The sequence below is a fragment of the Suncus etruscus genome, chromosome 10, assembly GCF_024139225.1.
Source record: "Suncus etruscus isolate mSunEtr1 chromosome 10, mSunEtr1.pri.cur, whole genome shotgun sequence".
NCBI lineage: Eukaryota > Metazoa > Chordata > Mammalia > Eulipotyphla > Soricidae > Suncus > Suncus etruscus.
The window spans coordinates 106,473,290-106,490,392 of NC_064857.1; the positions used below are offsets into that span (position 1 = coordinate 106,473,290).

Here is a 17,103-nt window from a genome sequence, read left to right on the forward strand (position 1 = left end):
TTACTATATTATGTTATGTTAGTTTACCTCAATATGTTAATCAATTTTGTCTCTTGAATAAATTCTTACAATAAAAAAAGAAGTGGTGGTTTGGAGAAGGGTAAAGGGCATTAGACATTAGTAGTGTGACACTGAAGTCTAAACTCACACGTAAACCACAGAGCCAACACTAATGTAAGTGTTGGAATCAAACCACAATAATTAGTTTAAAATGTACCTCAAAAGGAGGTAGAATTGGGGTGGGAGAGAACTTGGGACATTGGTAGAAGGAAGATGGTGGTGATAGGATGAAAGACAGTGTATGCCTGAAACACTAAAATCCTAGTTTTTAACAACATATCACAATGTCTAAATAAAATTTAGCTTTTTTAAAACCCTAAAATTTTATAAATGCCAGTTTTCAATCAATGGAAGTATAAAAAGGAGGGAAGGAGGAGGAAAGAATGAGGGAGGGAGGGAAGGAGGGGAGAAAGGAAGAGAGAAATGAAGAGAAAGAGAAATGAGAAGCAAGCAAGAAAGCAAGCAAGAAAGCAAGCAAGAAAGCAAGAAAGAAGAAAGAAAGAAAAAAAGAAAGAAATAGAAAAAAGAAGAAAGAAGAAAGAAAGAAGAAAGAAAAAGAAAGAAAGAAAGAAAGAAAGAAAGAAAGAAAGAAAGAAAGAAAGAAAGAAAGAAAGAAAGAAAGAAAGAAAGAAAGAAAGAAAGAAAGAAAGAAAGAAAGAAAGAAAGAAAGAAAGAAAGAAAGAAAGAAAGAAAGAAAGACCAAATTAACTGATTACCCTTTTGGGGTTTTGTTTGTTTGGGTTTGTTTGTTTTTGTTTTGTTTGTTTTGTTTTTTTCCCTAGAACTAACTCCTGACCATAAGCAAGAGGGTTGAAAAAGCAGGACTTTGTGATTGGTACCAAGTCTTTAGTATGGGATCTACAGAGCTGTTTTCTATGATGTTTTCTATATCCTAGAACAGTGGTCGGCTAGCCATGGCTCACGAGCCACATGCAGCTCTTGACACTTTTTAATATGGCTCTTCTGTGTGCCAAGGGGCCGTTCCAGGAGTCAGGACTCAGCCCCTAGCCTCTGTCAGTGTGCGCCCAGTGTGCAGCCCCGCAGCCTGCTCCACGTAGCTCCAGTAGAGTCATGTGGAATGTGGGGGCATGACTTTCTATGTGGCACCCCAGCATTGAGGCAGCATCCTCTTTCTGTATGCTGCCCTCAGAAGAAGACTGTGCCTCCTAAATCAGCAGCATGTCATCCGGTAAGTGCAGCAATGACTTGGCCTGCCTGCCTCTGGGTACTCAATTTCTGTCACAGAAAAAGGAGATGGAGGGGATGAATATGAACTATATGCCTAGGGTACTTGGAAATGAGAGATGTGGGCAGGTTCAGAGAGAGACCCCACCAGGGAACCATGCTAATTCCCTAAGTATGGATGTGGCCACCTCTATGTGGTTGGTTTGAAATGCAATTGCTGGATTTAAAAAGCAAAAAAACTGTGGAGCTCAAAATTTGAATGTTTTTGTGCTAATTTAGAAAGATTGGAAAAACACGAATGTGAACTTAGTTCACAGAACAAGTAGTCTGCTTTGAAAGACCTGGAGAAGGAAGATATGTTGATTTTTAACAGCTGGAATAGTATTCCTAACTCATATAATCAACTAAAAAAGATAGCGTTTGCTGTTCTTTCCTTGTTTGGGTCTACATATTTATGTGAACAAACATTTTCAAGCATAAATCTTATCAAGAGTAAATTGAGAAATCATCTCATCGATGAGAACCTGGAATCGTGCCTAAAATTAAAAACAGAAACTGAGGACCTGAAGGGAGCCCTGTCCTGTGCTTCTCTGTCTTTTTTGAATCCTTGAAGCTTTCCTCAGAGTCCTGGGAAGCGAACCCCCCAAAAACTGCATTCTGAAGCTACCCAGTGAACGAGTAAGAAATGGCTGACTGTGGGGATTGCCAGGTGGAGTGCTGATTGCTCTACCTGCGGAGTCTCCGCCATGCTGTGCTTCTTCTGAGGAAACAGAGAACCTGAAGGGAGCCCTGTCCCATGCTTCTCTGTCTCTTTTGAATGCTTGAAGCTCTCCTCAGAGCCCTGGGAAGTGAACCCCCAAAAAACTGCATTCTGAAGCTACCCAGCGAACGAGTGAGTAAGAAATGGCTGACTTTACCTGGGGAGTGCTGGGAGGCTTGGCAAGCCCCCAGCCATCCTTGTCTTTTTCCCCTGACTCCAGGCCTTCCCTGAGTGCCAGCCAGATGGCCAGAAGTGGGTTAAGGTGGACTCTCAGTGGTCCTCCGGTTCCCCCCTCCCTCCGCACTCCAGGGGGGAGGTGCATGGGGAGGAGGGCAGGCAGACATCTGGCTTCCGGTTTCCTCTTTGATTCTGGATACCAGCTCTTGCCAGGTATAGGGTTTGGCAAAGCTCCATACCAGAGCTTTTCTCCCTAGCCTGGGCAGTGCTGGGAGGTGTGGCAGGCCCCCAGCCGTCCTTGTCTTTTTCCCCTGACTCCAGGGCTTCCCTGGGTGCCAGCCCAGATTGCCAAAAGTGGGTTCAGGTGGACTCTTAGTGGTCCTCAGGTTCCCCCCTTCCTCCGTATTCCAGGAGGGAGGTGCATGGGGAGGAGGGCAAGCAAGACATCTGGCTTCTGATTTCCTCTTTGATTCTGGATACCAGCTCTTGCCAGGTATAGGGTTTGGGGAAGCTCCATACCAGAGCTTTTCTCCCTAGCCTGGGGAATGCTGGGAGGCGTGGCAGGCCCCCAGCCGTCCTTGTCTTTTCCCCCTAACTCCAGGCCTTCCCTGGGTGCCAGCTCAGATGGCCAAAAGTGGGTTCAGGTGGACTCTTAGTGGTCCTCAGGTTCCCCCCTTCCTCCGTACTCCAGGAGGGAGGTGCATGGGGAGGAGGGTGGGCAGACATCTGGCTTCTGATTTTGTCCTTGGTTCTGGAGACCAGCTCTTACCAGGTATAGGGTTTTTCTCCCCTGGACTTCAGTCTTTCCCTGGGCACCGGTGTAGGTGGACTCTATAGGGGTCAACAGGCTTTGACCCCTATCTCTTCCTACACTAATGGGAATGCACTCTGGGAGGAGGGCAGGCTGTTCTAGCACTGGTTTATATTGGGACAGTCAGTGGAAATTTTTTCTCTTTTTTTCATATTGATATTATTGTGTGCTTATATTCTATATATCCATAATATCCATCTTGTATTGGGACCTTGATACTGCCCTACAAAGCTCATTTCTAATATTTTACTGCCTCAGTCCCAACCCTTACTTCCCCCCATCCTCCCATGTAAGTGCAGCTAATGACATGAAGCTCATCACATAGAGTGATAAGTGCAGTTAGAGAAATAACTACACTGAAAACTATCATAACAATGTGGATGAATGAGGGAAAAAGAAAGCCTGTCTCGAGTACAGGTGTGGGTGGGGTGGTGAGTAGGTAGATCTGGGAAATTGGTGGTGGGAATCCTGCACTGGTGAAGGGGGGGTGTTCTTTACATGACTGTAATCATACAAGTACATTTGTATATACAAGTACATTTGTATATACACAAGTATATTTGTAATCATGGTGTTTAAATAAAGAAATGGTTGACTTTACAAGCCCAGAAAGGGGAAGCCGCTGAACTCTCCTGGAACTCAGATGCCAGCACCCCTATCTGCCTGTGCTCCATGTTTGGCCTGATTTCATCCTGTGTGTGGCTCATCTGTGGACAGCTCGCATTCCCAGGAGCCTTCCCTGAAGGTGAGCTTACACACCCAGAAAGGGGAAGCCGCTGAACTCTGCTGAAACTCAGATACCAGCACCCCTATCTGCCTGTTTTCGGTGCTGTGCTCCATTTTTGGCCTATATCATCCTGTGTGTGGCTCATCTGCGAATGGCTAGCCTTCCCTGGAGCCTTCCCTGGAGGTGAGTTTACAAGCCCAGAAAGGGTGGAGCCAGAGAAGCACGGCCGCTCCGCTTCACTTCCCGGCCTTGCATATCATTTAGCCAATGAAGACAACCACAACACATAGAAAAACCCACAATACAAGTGTGACAATGGGAAAACAAAGCAACTCTGATGACTTGAACATGACCAACCAACTAGTCAGTCTTTCAGAAAAGGAGTTTAGAGTCGCAATATGGAAGATGTTCAAAGAACTCAAAGAAAGTATAGAAGAGAACACTAATAAGAATCAAGAGAATATGAAGATAGAAATGAGAATCTCCAAACTGAAATTTCAGGTCAAATAACAGGTCTGAAAAACTCAGTAGATGAATTGAAGAAAAACATGGTTGAGCTTTCTCACAGGTTAACAGCAGCTGAGAATAGAATTAATACACTGGAAGATGAGATGAATAACAATTCCATACAGTAGAAGAAATTTGAAAAAAGCCTTAAAGCAAATGATCAAACAATGGAAAAATTACTCAAAGAATGAGAACAGATGAAAATAGAAGTCCATGATAAGCTCAATAGAAACAACTTAAGAATCATTGGAGTCCCACAGACCCAGGAAGAAAATCTCCAGGAAGAATCAATGGTCAAGAACATCATGAATGATAAACTACCAGAGCTAATGAATATATGCGATCAAATCCTTTATGCCCAAAGAGTATAAACTAAAAGAAACCCCAGAAAAAACACCCCAAGACACATCCTAGTCACAATGACGAATCCCACATATAGAGATAGAATTCTGAAAGCAGCAAGATCGAAAAGAGAAATTAAATTCAAGGGAACATCCTTGAGATTTACTGCAGACCTGTCACCAGAAACACTCAAGGCCAGAAGGCAGTGGTGGGACATAGTGACAAAACTCAATAAAAATAAATGCTTCACCTAGAATACTGCAAGTAAAACACACTTTCAGGTTTGAAGGAACAATACGTGGTTTCACAAACAATAGCTCAGAAACTTTACACACTCAAAACCATTCTTAAAAGAAATACTGAATGGCCTACTTTAAGACAAGACTGACCAACAGACACACCAAACTTCGATATAAAGATGGCACTAACTCCTAGGACAATTCTTTCTCTCAATGTCAATGGACTAAATGCACCAGTTAAGAGACACAGAGTGGCTAAATGGATCAAAAAACTCAATCCAACCTTCTGCTGCCTACAAGAAATGCACCTGAATAGTCAGAACAAACATAGACTCAAAATAAAAGGCTGGAGGAAAATCATCCAAACAAACAACACCCATAAAAAAGCTGGAGTGGCCATACTAATATCAGATGATGCAAACTTTATACTTAGGAAAGTTGTAAGGGACAAAGATGGACACTTTGTATTAATCAAGGGATACATAGAGCAGGAAGAAATCACTCTCCTAAACATATATGCACCGAATGAGGGGCCAGCAGAATATTTAATACAATTGTTGACAAATCTAAAAAATAATATCAATAACAACACCTCAACACGACATTGTCAACACTTAACAGGTCAACGAGATTGAAACCCAACAAGAATATACTAGACCTGAAAAGAGAAATGGAAGAAAAAGGCCTAGTAGGACACTACAAAAAAAAAGGCCTACAGGACACTCCACCCCCAGAAGTCTGGATACACATTCTTCTCTAATGTACATGGGACATTCTCCAGGATAAACTACATGCTAGCACATAAAACATACAACCATAATATCAAGAGGATAGAAAATTTTGCAGGCTACAATTGCTGACCACAAGGCCCTGAAATTATATATGAACTACAAAGGGACACAGAAGAAAAAACTTTAATACCTGGAAGTTAAACAGCTTAGTATTGAATAACCAGTGGGACCGAGAGGAAATCAAAGAAGAAATCAAAACCTTCCTGGAAACAAATAACAATGGAGACACAAACTATCAGAACCTATGGGACACAGCAAAAGTGGTACTGAGAGGAAAATTTATAGCTTTGCAAGCACACATCAGGAAAGAAGAAGGGGCATACCTGAAGAGCTTAATGACGCAGCTCATAGAATTAGAAAGTACTCAACAAAAGGACCCAAACAAACAAACAAACAAACAAACAAAAAAGGGCCCGGAGAGATAGCACAGCGGTGTTTGCCTTGCAAGCAGCCAATCCAGGACCAAAGGTGGCTGGTTCAAATCCCGGTGTCCCATATGGCCCCCATATGCCTGCCAGGAGCTATTTCTGAGCAGACAGCCAGGAGTAACCCCTGAGCAATGCTGGGTGTGGCCCAAAAACCAAAAAAAAAAAAAATAGGGAGACAGAAGAAAATAACAAAGCAGAGAGCAGAAATCAATTAAGTGAAAACCCAAAAATCAACCTAAAAGATCAACGAAAGCAGAAGTTGGTTCTTTGAAAAAATAAACAAGATTGATAACCACTGGCAAAACTAACAAAGAAAGAGAGAGAGAAACTTGATAACTCGTATTAGGAATAAAAAAGGAGAGATCACCACTGATATGGTAGAGATCCAAAGGGTAATCAGAAACTACTTTGAGAAACTCTATGCCACTAAAAATGAAAACCTGGAAGAAATGGATAAATTCTTGGACTCTTATAATCTTCCATGATTGAATGAAGAGGATGTAGCATATTTAAACACACCCATCACTATTGAGGAAATTAAGACAATAATCAAATGTCTGCCCAAAAACAAAAGCCCAGGCCCAGATGGATTCACTAATGAATTCTTTCAAACTTTTCAAGAGGAACTACTACCAATCATGGCAAGACTTTTTCATGAAATTGAAAAAACAGAAACACTTCCAAATAGCATTTCTGAAACCAACATCACCTTGATACCTAAACCAGACAGAGATGCTATCAAAAAAGAAAATTATAGATCAATATCGCTGATGAATACAGAAGCAAAGATCCTCAACAAAATCCTGGCAAATAGGATTCAATGCCTCATTAAGAAGTTCAACCACTATGATCAAGTAGGTTTCATCCCAGGAATACAAGGCTGGTTTAACATCCATAAATCTATCAACATAATACACAACATCAACAACAAGAAAAATAGAAATCACGTGATCATATCAATAGATGCAGAGAAAGCATTTGATAAGGTCCCACAACAATTCTTTTTTTTTTCTTTTTTTTTTTCCCACAACAATTCTTGACTAAAACTTTCAGCAAGATGGGAATGGAAGGAACTTTTCTCAATATAGTTAAGGCCATCTACCACAAGCCAGAGGCAAATATTGTCCTCAATGGAGAAAAATTGAAAGCCTTTCCTCTAAATTCTGGCACAAGACAAGGCTCTCCTCTCTCACGACTCCTATTCAACATAGCACTGGAAGTACTTGCTTTAGCAAATAGGCAAGAAAAAGATATCAAGGGAATCCAGATAGAAAAGGAAGAAGTCAAGTTCTCGCTGTTTGCAGATGACATGATACTCTACCTAGAAAACCCTAAAGTCTCTATGAAAAGGCTTCTAGAAACAATAGACTCATATAGCAAGGTGGCAGGCTACAAAATTAACACACAAAAATCAATGGCCTTTCTATACACCAATAGTAATAAGGATGAAATGGACATTAAGAAAACAACCCCATTCACAATAGTGCCACACAAACTCAAATATCTTGGAATCAACTTGACTAAAAATGTGAAGGACCTATAGAAAGAAAACTATAAAACTCTGCTGCAAGAAATAAGAGAGGACACACAGAAATGGAATTTTTGATAGAGGAGCAAGAAATCCTAAGTGGAGAAAAGAAAGCCTCTTCAACAAGTGGTGTTGGCACAACTGGCTAGCCACTTGCAAAAAATTGAACTTAGACCCCAGCTAACATCATGTACGAAGGTTAAATCCAAATGGATGAAAGACCTCGATATCAGACCAGAAACCATAAGAAATATAGAACAACACGTAGGTAAAACACTCCAGGACATTGAGACTAAAGGAATTTTCGAAGAGGAAACTGCACTCTTCAAGCAAGTCAAAGCAGAGATTAACAGATGGGCATATATTAAACTGAGAAGCTTCTGCACCTCAAAACAAATAGCACCAAGGATACAAGAGCGCCCCACTGATGGGAAAAACTATTCACCCAATACTCATCAGACAAGGGGCTAATCTCCAAAATATACAAGGCACTGACAGTAATTTACAAGAAAAAAACATCTAATCCCATCAAAAAATGGGGAGAAGAAATGGACAGACACTTTGACAAAGAAGAAATACAAATAGCCAAAAGACACATAAAAAAATGCTCCGCATCACTAATCATCAGAGAGATGCAAATCAAAACAACTATGAGGTACCACCTCACACCCCAGAGATTGGCACACATCACAAAGAATGAGAACAAGCAGTGTTGGCGGGAATGTGGAGAGAAAGGAACTCTTATCCACTGCTGGTGGGAATGCCATCTAGTTCAATCTTTATGGAAAGCGATATGGAGATTCCTCCAAAAACTGGAAATTGAGCTCCCATACGACCTAGTTATACCACTCCTAGGAATATACCCTAGGAACACAAAAATGCCATACAAAAATCCCTTCCTTACACCTATAATCATTGTAGCACTATTTACCATAGCAAGACTCTGGAAACAGCCAAGATACCCTTCAACAGATGAATGGCTAAAGAAACTGGTACATATACACAACGGAATATTATGAGCTGTCAGGAGAGATGAAGTCATGAAATTTTACTATACATGGATGTACATGGAATCTATTAGGCTGAGTGAAATAAGTCAGAGAGCGAGAGAGAAAGACGCAGAATGGTCTCACTCATCTATGGGTTTTAAGAAAAATGAAAGACATTCTTGCAATAATAATTTTCAGACACAAAAGAGAAAAGAGCTGGAAGTTACAGCTCACCTCATGAAGCTCACCACAAACAGGGATGAGTTTAGTTAGAGAAATAACTACATTTCGAACTATCCTAATAATGAGAATGTATGAGGGAAATGGAAAGCCTGTCTAGAGTACAGGTGGCGGGGGTTGGGTGGGGAGGAGGGAGATTTGGGACATTGGTGATGGGAATGTTGTACTGGTGATGGGTGGTGTTCTTTAAATGACTGAAACCCAAACACAATCATGTATGTAATAGTTGTTTAAATAAAAATATAAAATAAAATAAAATAAAGTTATAAAAAATAAAATTAAAAACTACAACATACAAACCTTACTCAAACTATGTAAGGAAATGCAAAGCCAATGTTCACATTAGTGTTTATGACTTTGTCAGTCATTGTTAGGATGTAATTTTTTCTACATTGTAAGGCAAATTTTACGCAATTTAACATTATCAATAAATAATATTTTTTCTAAAGTATTTGTTTGATTAGGTGTATTATTACTTGCATGCAGAATATTCTCAATAAAAACTTACTGAAACTAAAAACAGTGTACCATCCTATGTATTTTCTGTTTTAAAAATGTGGCTCTCAAAATAAATTTCAATCGTGGTTTTGGCGAGATTTGACTCAGTTGAAAAAAAAAAAAAGGTTGTCCACCACTGGAAGGGAAGCATAAATCAAAATGACAATAAGATACCACCTCACACCAGTGAGAATAGCACATATTTTTTAAAAAATAAAATAAAATTGGAGACAAGTACTGGCAGGATGTGGTGAAAAGAATATTTATTCACTGTTGGGGGGATGTCATCTGGTCCAACCATAATGGAAAACATTACGAGCATTTCTCAAAAAAAGACAGTAACTCCAATATAACATATATGTACATACATATATATACACACACACCATATTTAGGTTTCTATCCTTCAAAAAAAACACAAGAACATTACCTTCCAAATCTATGTACAGCAATGTCCACTGCAGCTCTTAATATATTAGCTAGAATATAGAATCAATCCAAATGTCCAATAACAAATAAATGAATAATGAAGTTGCATTATATGTGCACAATGGTAGATTATATACAGCCAGAAGAAAAATAAAATCATGCAATTTGCAAAAAATTATGTGGAATTTAAAGTGTTTCATACTGAATGAAATATGCCAGAGGCAGAACAAATGCAGAATGATCTGACTTAACTATGAAACAAACCAAGGGTGAGGTCAACATGAATTCTTAATAAACCTTGGACACAGGATTATAGACTGCAAAGTGCCTGAAATTGCAGAGGGGTTGAGAGGAAAGATTAGGTTGAACAGAATTAATACTGGAAAATTAACTGATGGGTGACTAAGAGGGGAGACAGATTGCACCAAAACCTTAACTTTCAACCAGCAAAAAAATTGGGTAGAATTGCAAAGAAGGAAGATTGGACCAAAAGTAGCACCAGATGAGGGATGGCAGGTCAACACTTTGGTGGTGGTGGTCTGCAGTAATTTTGGATATCACTTCCATAAACAAATCACTTTTGAAACTCAATTTCAAGTAAATAAATATACAGTTTGTGGAAGAAAAATCTGTTGACCTGAAAATTACTTTTGTACAATAAGCCATTACAAAAACACTAAAATATCCAAATATCTTCTATGAGCAAATATGGCTAAATGAAAATATTATTGAGTATTTTGTTATAATGAAATAAAAAAAAGAAATAATACATTGGGTTTTCATTTGCCTTGCATGTAACCAGTCCAGGTTCAATCCCTGGCATTCCATATTGTCCCAAAACCTACCAGGAGTGATCCTGAATGCAAATCAAGAGTAGGTCCAGAGCACCACTTAGTGTGCCCCCCCCAATAATAAAAAGAGTAGACAATGCCAGACATTGTCCCTCTATTATATTGTATCATAGAATAAAACTATAAAGAGACTCTGATGACAAAATACAAGCCTAGTGAAATTCAGCTACTTATATAGGCTCAGCAGGTCAGGTTATAGGTGAAGCTTCCTGACATGCTGGCAGGACCCCTCTCTCCCCATGCCCAGAGCTGTGCTTCTGGTCTACTTCAGTTTGTAAGTGACCTACACAGACACTGAACAGAGACAGTGCCTGGTCCTTGAATCACCCCTGTTCCTGTGTTCTAAACACTGAAAATGGAAACACACAACAGAAAAGAAACAAATGGCCAAGACTGAAATAGTTGATTGTACCTAGATTGATTACACTTCCCCAGCACACAAGTCAGTGTGAAGAATATCCAGGAACAGATGCTGTTTCCAAAATTAATCTTCAAGGAGATTAAAGGGAACACTGCAAACTCAATCTGCTTGATAAGACAATGAAAATGTAAAAATATACTTGCCATTAAATTGGTTTCATTCTACAATAAAGATATGGAGTATAAATTAATTATGAATAATCCACCATTTCAAAATCAGACAAGGCAAGGGTGGCTGTTCAAGTAGTAGTACACATGACTAGCATGTATAAAGTCCTAAATTTCTTTCCCTGAACCATATGAACACAGTGACACAGGAATGCACAGATTCACACGTGTATACATACACTCAAGCACACACACTCACATACATGTACTATGACCCTGAAGACTTCTACTTTCAAAAATAAAAAATAAAAAGAGCCAACCAGAGTGATAGTATTGTAGGAAGGATAATTGTGTTGCACACAACTGGATCTCTGGCATTCCACATGGTATCCCAATTTCCACCAGAAGTGATTCCTGAGCACAGAGCCAAGAGTAATCCCTGAGCACTGCCTGGTGTGGATCAAAAACCAAAAATAAAACAAAATGGTGGGTCCAGAGTTATAACACAGCCAACAATCCTCAGCACCCCCACCAAGCACTGCCAGGAGTAATCCCTGTGTACCACCACTGCTGGGTGTTGGCCAAAACATTTTTAAAGAGCATAATCAAAGACAGCTTCAGACAAAGATTAGACTTTTTAACTATTAGGACCTGTATTCAGATCTTGGTAACCTGTTTCAGGTTGTATAAACATTACTACTAAACTTTAGGAAAGTTTTTCCATTCATACCTAGATAAATTTATTTTTTTCCAAATTTGTTCACAGTTTAAAATGTAATTATCATGCCTTCTTTGATAAAGCTATTCCTCTACCCTTTTATTTATTTTTAGTTTGGGGGACATGCCAAGCACTGTTCATCCCTGATCAGGGATCACCTCAGTGTGGTTTAGGGGGACCATGAATAGTAGAAGAAATTAAACTCAGGTGAATTATACTCAAATTTCCCACCCTATTTGTTGTGCATAATCTCTCTTCAGGCCTCCTCTCCTGCTGCTGGAAGTATAATAACTGTTTTTATTACAGTAAGATTAACATATTGAATAATATTCAAACATATAGAAGATAAAATACTATTCAGATTCAGCCAGCATATCTTGTTTTATTTATAAGTTAACAAAACTTGCAGGGACTTCTTTATGTATTAACAAAGGAATTACTTCCAGTTTCCCTAATTCTTTTTTTTTTTATCTTTATTTAAACACCGTGATTACAAACATGATTATAGTTGTATGATTACAGTCATGTAAAGAGCACCCCCCTTCACCGGTGCAACATTCCCACCACCAATTTCCCAGATCTCCCTCCTCCCCACCCCCCTACACCTGTACTCGAGACAGGCTTTCTACTTCCCTCATTCATTCACATTTTATGATAGTTTTCAGTGTAGTCATCTCTGCAACTGCACTCATCACTCTATGTGATGAGCTGCATGTCCTGAGCTACACCTACCAGCCCTCATCTCTCTTGTCTCTGAGATATTGTTAAAAATGTCCTTCATTTTTCTTTAAAGCCCATAGATGAGTGAAACCATTCTGCGTCTTTCTCTCTCCCTCTGACTTACTTCACTCAGCATAATAGATTCCATGTACATCCATGTATTGGAAAATTTCATGACTTCATCTCTCCTGATGGCTGCATAGTATTCCATTGTGTATATGTACCACAGTTTCTTCAGCCACTCATCTGTTGAAGGGCATCTTGGTTGTTTCCAGAGTCTGGCTATTGTAAATAGCGCTGCAATGAATATAGGAGTAAGGAAGGGTTTTTTGTATTGTATATTTGTGTTTCTTGGGTATATTCCTAGGAGTGGTATAGCTGGATCGTATGGAAGCTCAATTTCCAGTTTGTGAAGGAATCTCCATATCGCTTTCCATAAAGGTTGTACTAGACGGCATTCCCACCAGCAGTGAAAAAGAGTTCCTTTCTCTCCACATCCCCGCCAGCACTGCTTGTTTTCCTTTCTTGTGATGTGTGCCAATCTCAGTGGCGTGAGGTGGTACCTCATAGTAGTTTTGATTTGCATCTCCCTGACGATTAATGATGTTGAACATCTTTTCATGTGCCTTTTGGCCATTTGCCTTTCTTCTTTTTCAAAGTGTCTGTTCATTTCTTCTCCCCATTTTTTGATGAGGTTAGTTGTTTTCTTCTTGTATAGTTCTGTCAGTACCTTGTAAATTTTGGATATTAGCCCTTTATCTGATGTGTATTGGGTGAATAATTTCTCCCACTCAGTGGGTGGCCTTTGTATTCTGGGCACTATTTCCTTTGAGATGCAGAAGCTTTTCAGCTTAATATAGTCCCATCTGTTTATCTCTGCTTCCACTTGCTTGGAAAGTGCTGTCTCCTCCTTAAAGATGCCTTTAGTCTCAATGTCCTGGAGTGTTTCACCTACATGTTGTTCTATATACCTTATAGTTTCAGTTCTGATATCAAGGTCTTTAATCCATTTGGATTTTACCTTTGTATATGGTGTTAGCTGGGGGTCTGAGTTCGCTTTTTTGCAAGTGGTTAACCAGTTGTGCCAACACCACTTGTTGAATAGGCTTTCCCTGCTCCATTTAGGATTTTTTGCTCCTTTATCAAAAACAAGGTGGTTATATGTCTGAGGAACCTTCTCTGAGTACTCAAGCCTATTCCACTGATCTGAGGGTCTGTTTTTATTCCAATACCATGCTGTTTTTATAACTGTTGCTTTGTAATACAACTTAAAATTGGGGAAAGTAATGCCTCCCATATTCATTTTCCCAAGGAGTGCTTTAGCTATTCGAGGTTGTTTGTTGTTCCAGATGAATTTCAGAAGTATTTGATCCACTTCTTTGAAAAATGTCATGGGTATCTTTAGAGGAATCGCGTTAAATCTGTACAATGCTTTTGGAAGTATTGCCATTTTAATGATGTTGATCCTGCCAATCCATGAGCATGGTATGTAGTTTTCTTTGTATAGATCCTTCACATCTTTAGTCAGGTTGACTCCAAGATATTTGAGTTTGTGTGGAACTAATGTGAATGGGATTGTTCTCTTAATGTCCATTTCTTCCCTATCATTATTAGTGTATAAAAAGGCCATTGATTTTTGTGTGTTAATTTTGTATCCTGCCACTTTGCTATACAAATCTATTATTTCTAGAAGCTTTTTGGTAGAGTCTTTAGGGTTTTCTAAGTAGAGTATCATGTCATCTGCAAACAGTGAGAGCTTGACTTCTTCCTTTCCTATCTGGATTCCCTTGATATCTTTTTCTTGCCTAATCGCTATAGCAAGTGCTTCCAGTGCTATGTTGAATAGGAGTGGTGAGAGAGGACAGCCTTGTCTTGTACCAGAATTTAGAGGAATACCAGGATAGATCATGTGCTGGCACATAAAACATACCTCCATAAAATAAAAAAGATAGACATTTTGCAGGCTGCCTTTGCTGACCACAAGGCTCTGAAGTTAGATGTGAACTGCAAAGGGACACAGAAGAAAAAATTTAACACCTGGAAGTTAAACAGCCTCATGCTCAATAACCAGTGGGTCCGAGATGAAATCAAGGAGGAAATAAAAAGGTTCCTGGAAACAAATGACAATAAAGACACAAACTATCAGAACTTATGGGACACAGCAAAAGCAGTACTGAGAGGAAAATTTATAGCTTTGCAAGCACACATCAGGAAGGAAGAAGGAGCTTACCTGAGTAGCTTAATGACACAGCTAATAGAACTAGAAAGTGCTCAACAAAAGGACCCAAAAATAGGGAGACAGAAGGAAATAACAAAGCTGAGAGCAGAAATCAACGAAGTGGAAACCCAAAAAACAATCCGAAAGATCAACGAAAGCAGAAGTTGGTTCTTTGAAAAAATAAACAAGATTGATAGACCATTGGCAAAACTCACAAAGCAAAAGAAAGAGAGAAACTTGATAACGCGTATTAGAAATGAAAAGGGGGAGATCACTACAGATACTGCAGAGATTCAAAGGGTATTCAGAGAATACTTTGAGAAACTCTATGCCACTAAATATGAGAACCTGGAAGAAATGGATAAATTTCTGAACTCATATAACCTTCCACGGTTGAATAAAGAAGAGGTAGCATATCTAAACACCCCCATCACTATTGAGGAAATTAAAACTGTAATCAAAAATTTACCCAAAAACAAAAGCCCAGGCCCTGATGGATTCACGAATGAATTCTTTCAAACCTTTCAAGAGGAACTACTACCAATTCTGGCCAGGCTCTTTTATGAAATCGTAAAAACAGGAATACTTCCAAATAGCTTTTATGAAGCCAACATCACCTTAATACCAAAACCTGATAGAGATGCTGCCAAAAAAGAAAATTACAGACCAATATCCCTGATGAACACAGATGCAAAGATCCTCAACAAAATCCTGGCGAACAGGATCCAGTGCCTCATCAAGAAGATCATTCACTTTGATCAAGTAGGTTTCATCCCAGTAATGCAAGGATGGTTTAACATCCGTAAGTCTATCAACATAATACACAACATAAACAACAACAAAAATAAAAATCACATGGTCATATCAATAGATGCAGAAAAAGCATTTGATAAGGTTCAACACCCATTCTTGATGAAAACTCTCAGCAAGATAGGAATAAAAGGAACCTTTCTCAATATAGTCAAAGCCATCTACCAGAAGCCAGTGGCAAATATTATCCTCAATGGAGAAAAACTAAAATCCTTTCCTCTAAATTCTGGTACAGTTTCCCTAATTCTTAACTTGTGTGCCAAATTAGAAACAAAAGCATTTGTATTGTGTCAAACCTAATGAGATTATTTTTAAGTGACAGCAAAAAGAAAATTATTGTGTTTAATATACAATTCATAGACATCTACTCCCAATGGCAAAATAAGGAGGGAAAGGTAAGAATTAGCATTAGATAAGAGGAATAAAGTTATAAAATAAAGTAACAGATACTGCCAACACCAGTTTCCAATGCTTCTATATCTATTCACATGTTGGGTTGTCTCTAGCTTAGAAATTAAATGAAACAAAATTTCTACCTAGAAATTAAGTGAAATGCAATCTAAAGTTTTCAGTAAAAGGCCTCTGGTGTTCTCACCTAAAACTGTGGAATTCAGTAGTCCTCATAAATGAAGCCAAAATCCAGCAGAGCTTAGGGTTTATTCTTTGCTCTGAATTCAGAACTTTCCTGGAAGTACTTAGGATAATATAATAGTTTTTAATAAAGTATATGTATGTATTTACATCCCTATACATGTAGGTGAAAAATTAAAAAGCTATGCATCTCCAAAAGTGATTTTTTTTTGTTTTTTTGGGGTCACACCCGGCAGCACTCAGGGGTTATTCCTGGCTCTACACTCAGAAGTTCCTCCTGGGAGCTTGGGGGACCATATGGGATGCCGGTATTCGAACCATCATCCTTTTGCATGCAAGGCAAATGCCTTACCTCCATGCTATCTCTCAGGCCCCCAAAAGTGAATTTTTTTAAGTCAGTACAAATAATGTCTACAAAACAAGATGTACACTGCTTCTGGGTTAGTTTATTTCATTGACCTGTGTTTCCTCTATCTTATCATCAAGCTTACTCCATTGATTTTTATAAATAAAAAAAAAAACTTTGTTATCAAACAAAACACATACTTTCCCTTCTTAAATAAAAGAGATTAGTCTGTTGATTTTCAGGCCATAGAATTTTTATGATAATGACTAAACCAATAATTTACTTAGAAAAAGAAAGAAAGCACACTCTGAAGTGCCACAGTAATAGTACAAAAGATTAGGCCTTGTACCCAGACAACCAGATCCTTGGCACTCCATATGATTAACCAAGCCCACTAGTAGTGATCATCCCTGACTGCAGAACGAGGAGTAAGCCCTGAGTACTGTAGAGTATAGCTGAAAAAAGAAGAAAAGGAAAGAAGAAAAAAGAAAAGAAGACAAGAGAAGAGAAGAGAAGAGAAGAGAAAAGAAAAGAAAAGAAAAGAAAAGAAAAGAAAAGAAAAGAAAAGAAAAGAAAAGAAAAGAAAAGAAAAAACAGTATGATTTGGTTG

At 38.9% G+C, this 17,103-nt stretch overlaps 1 protein-coding gene and 1 pseudogene across 2 annotated transcripts in view; one reads left to right on the forward strand and one right to left on the reverse strand.

Moving 5' to 3' along the window:
- The window catches only part of SUGCT (succinyl-CoA:glutarate-CoA transferase), a 1,072,384-nt gene that overhangs the window by 712,595 nt on the left and 342,686 nt on the right, over positions 1 to 17,103 (reverse strand). The gene's annotated exons all lie outside the window — the stretch shown is intronic.
- LOC126020822 (transcriptional adapter 1-like) overlaps positions 1,240 to 17,103 on the forward strand; it is an 85,809-nt pseudogene continuing 69,945 nt past the window's right edge.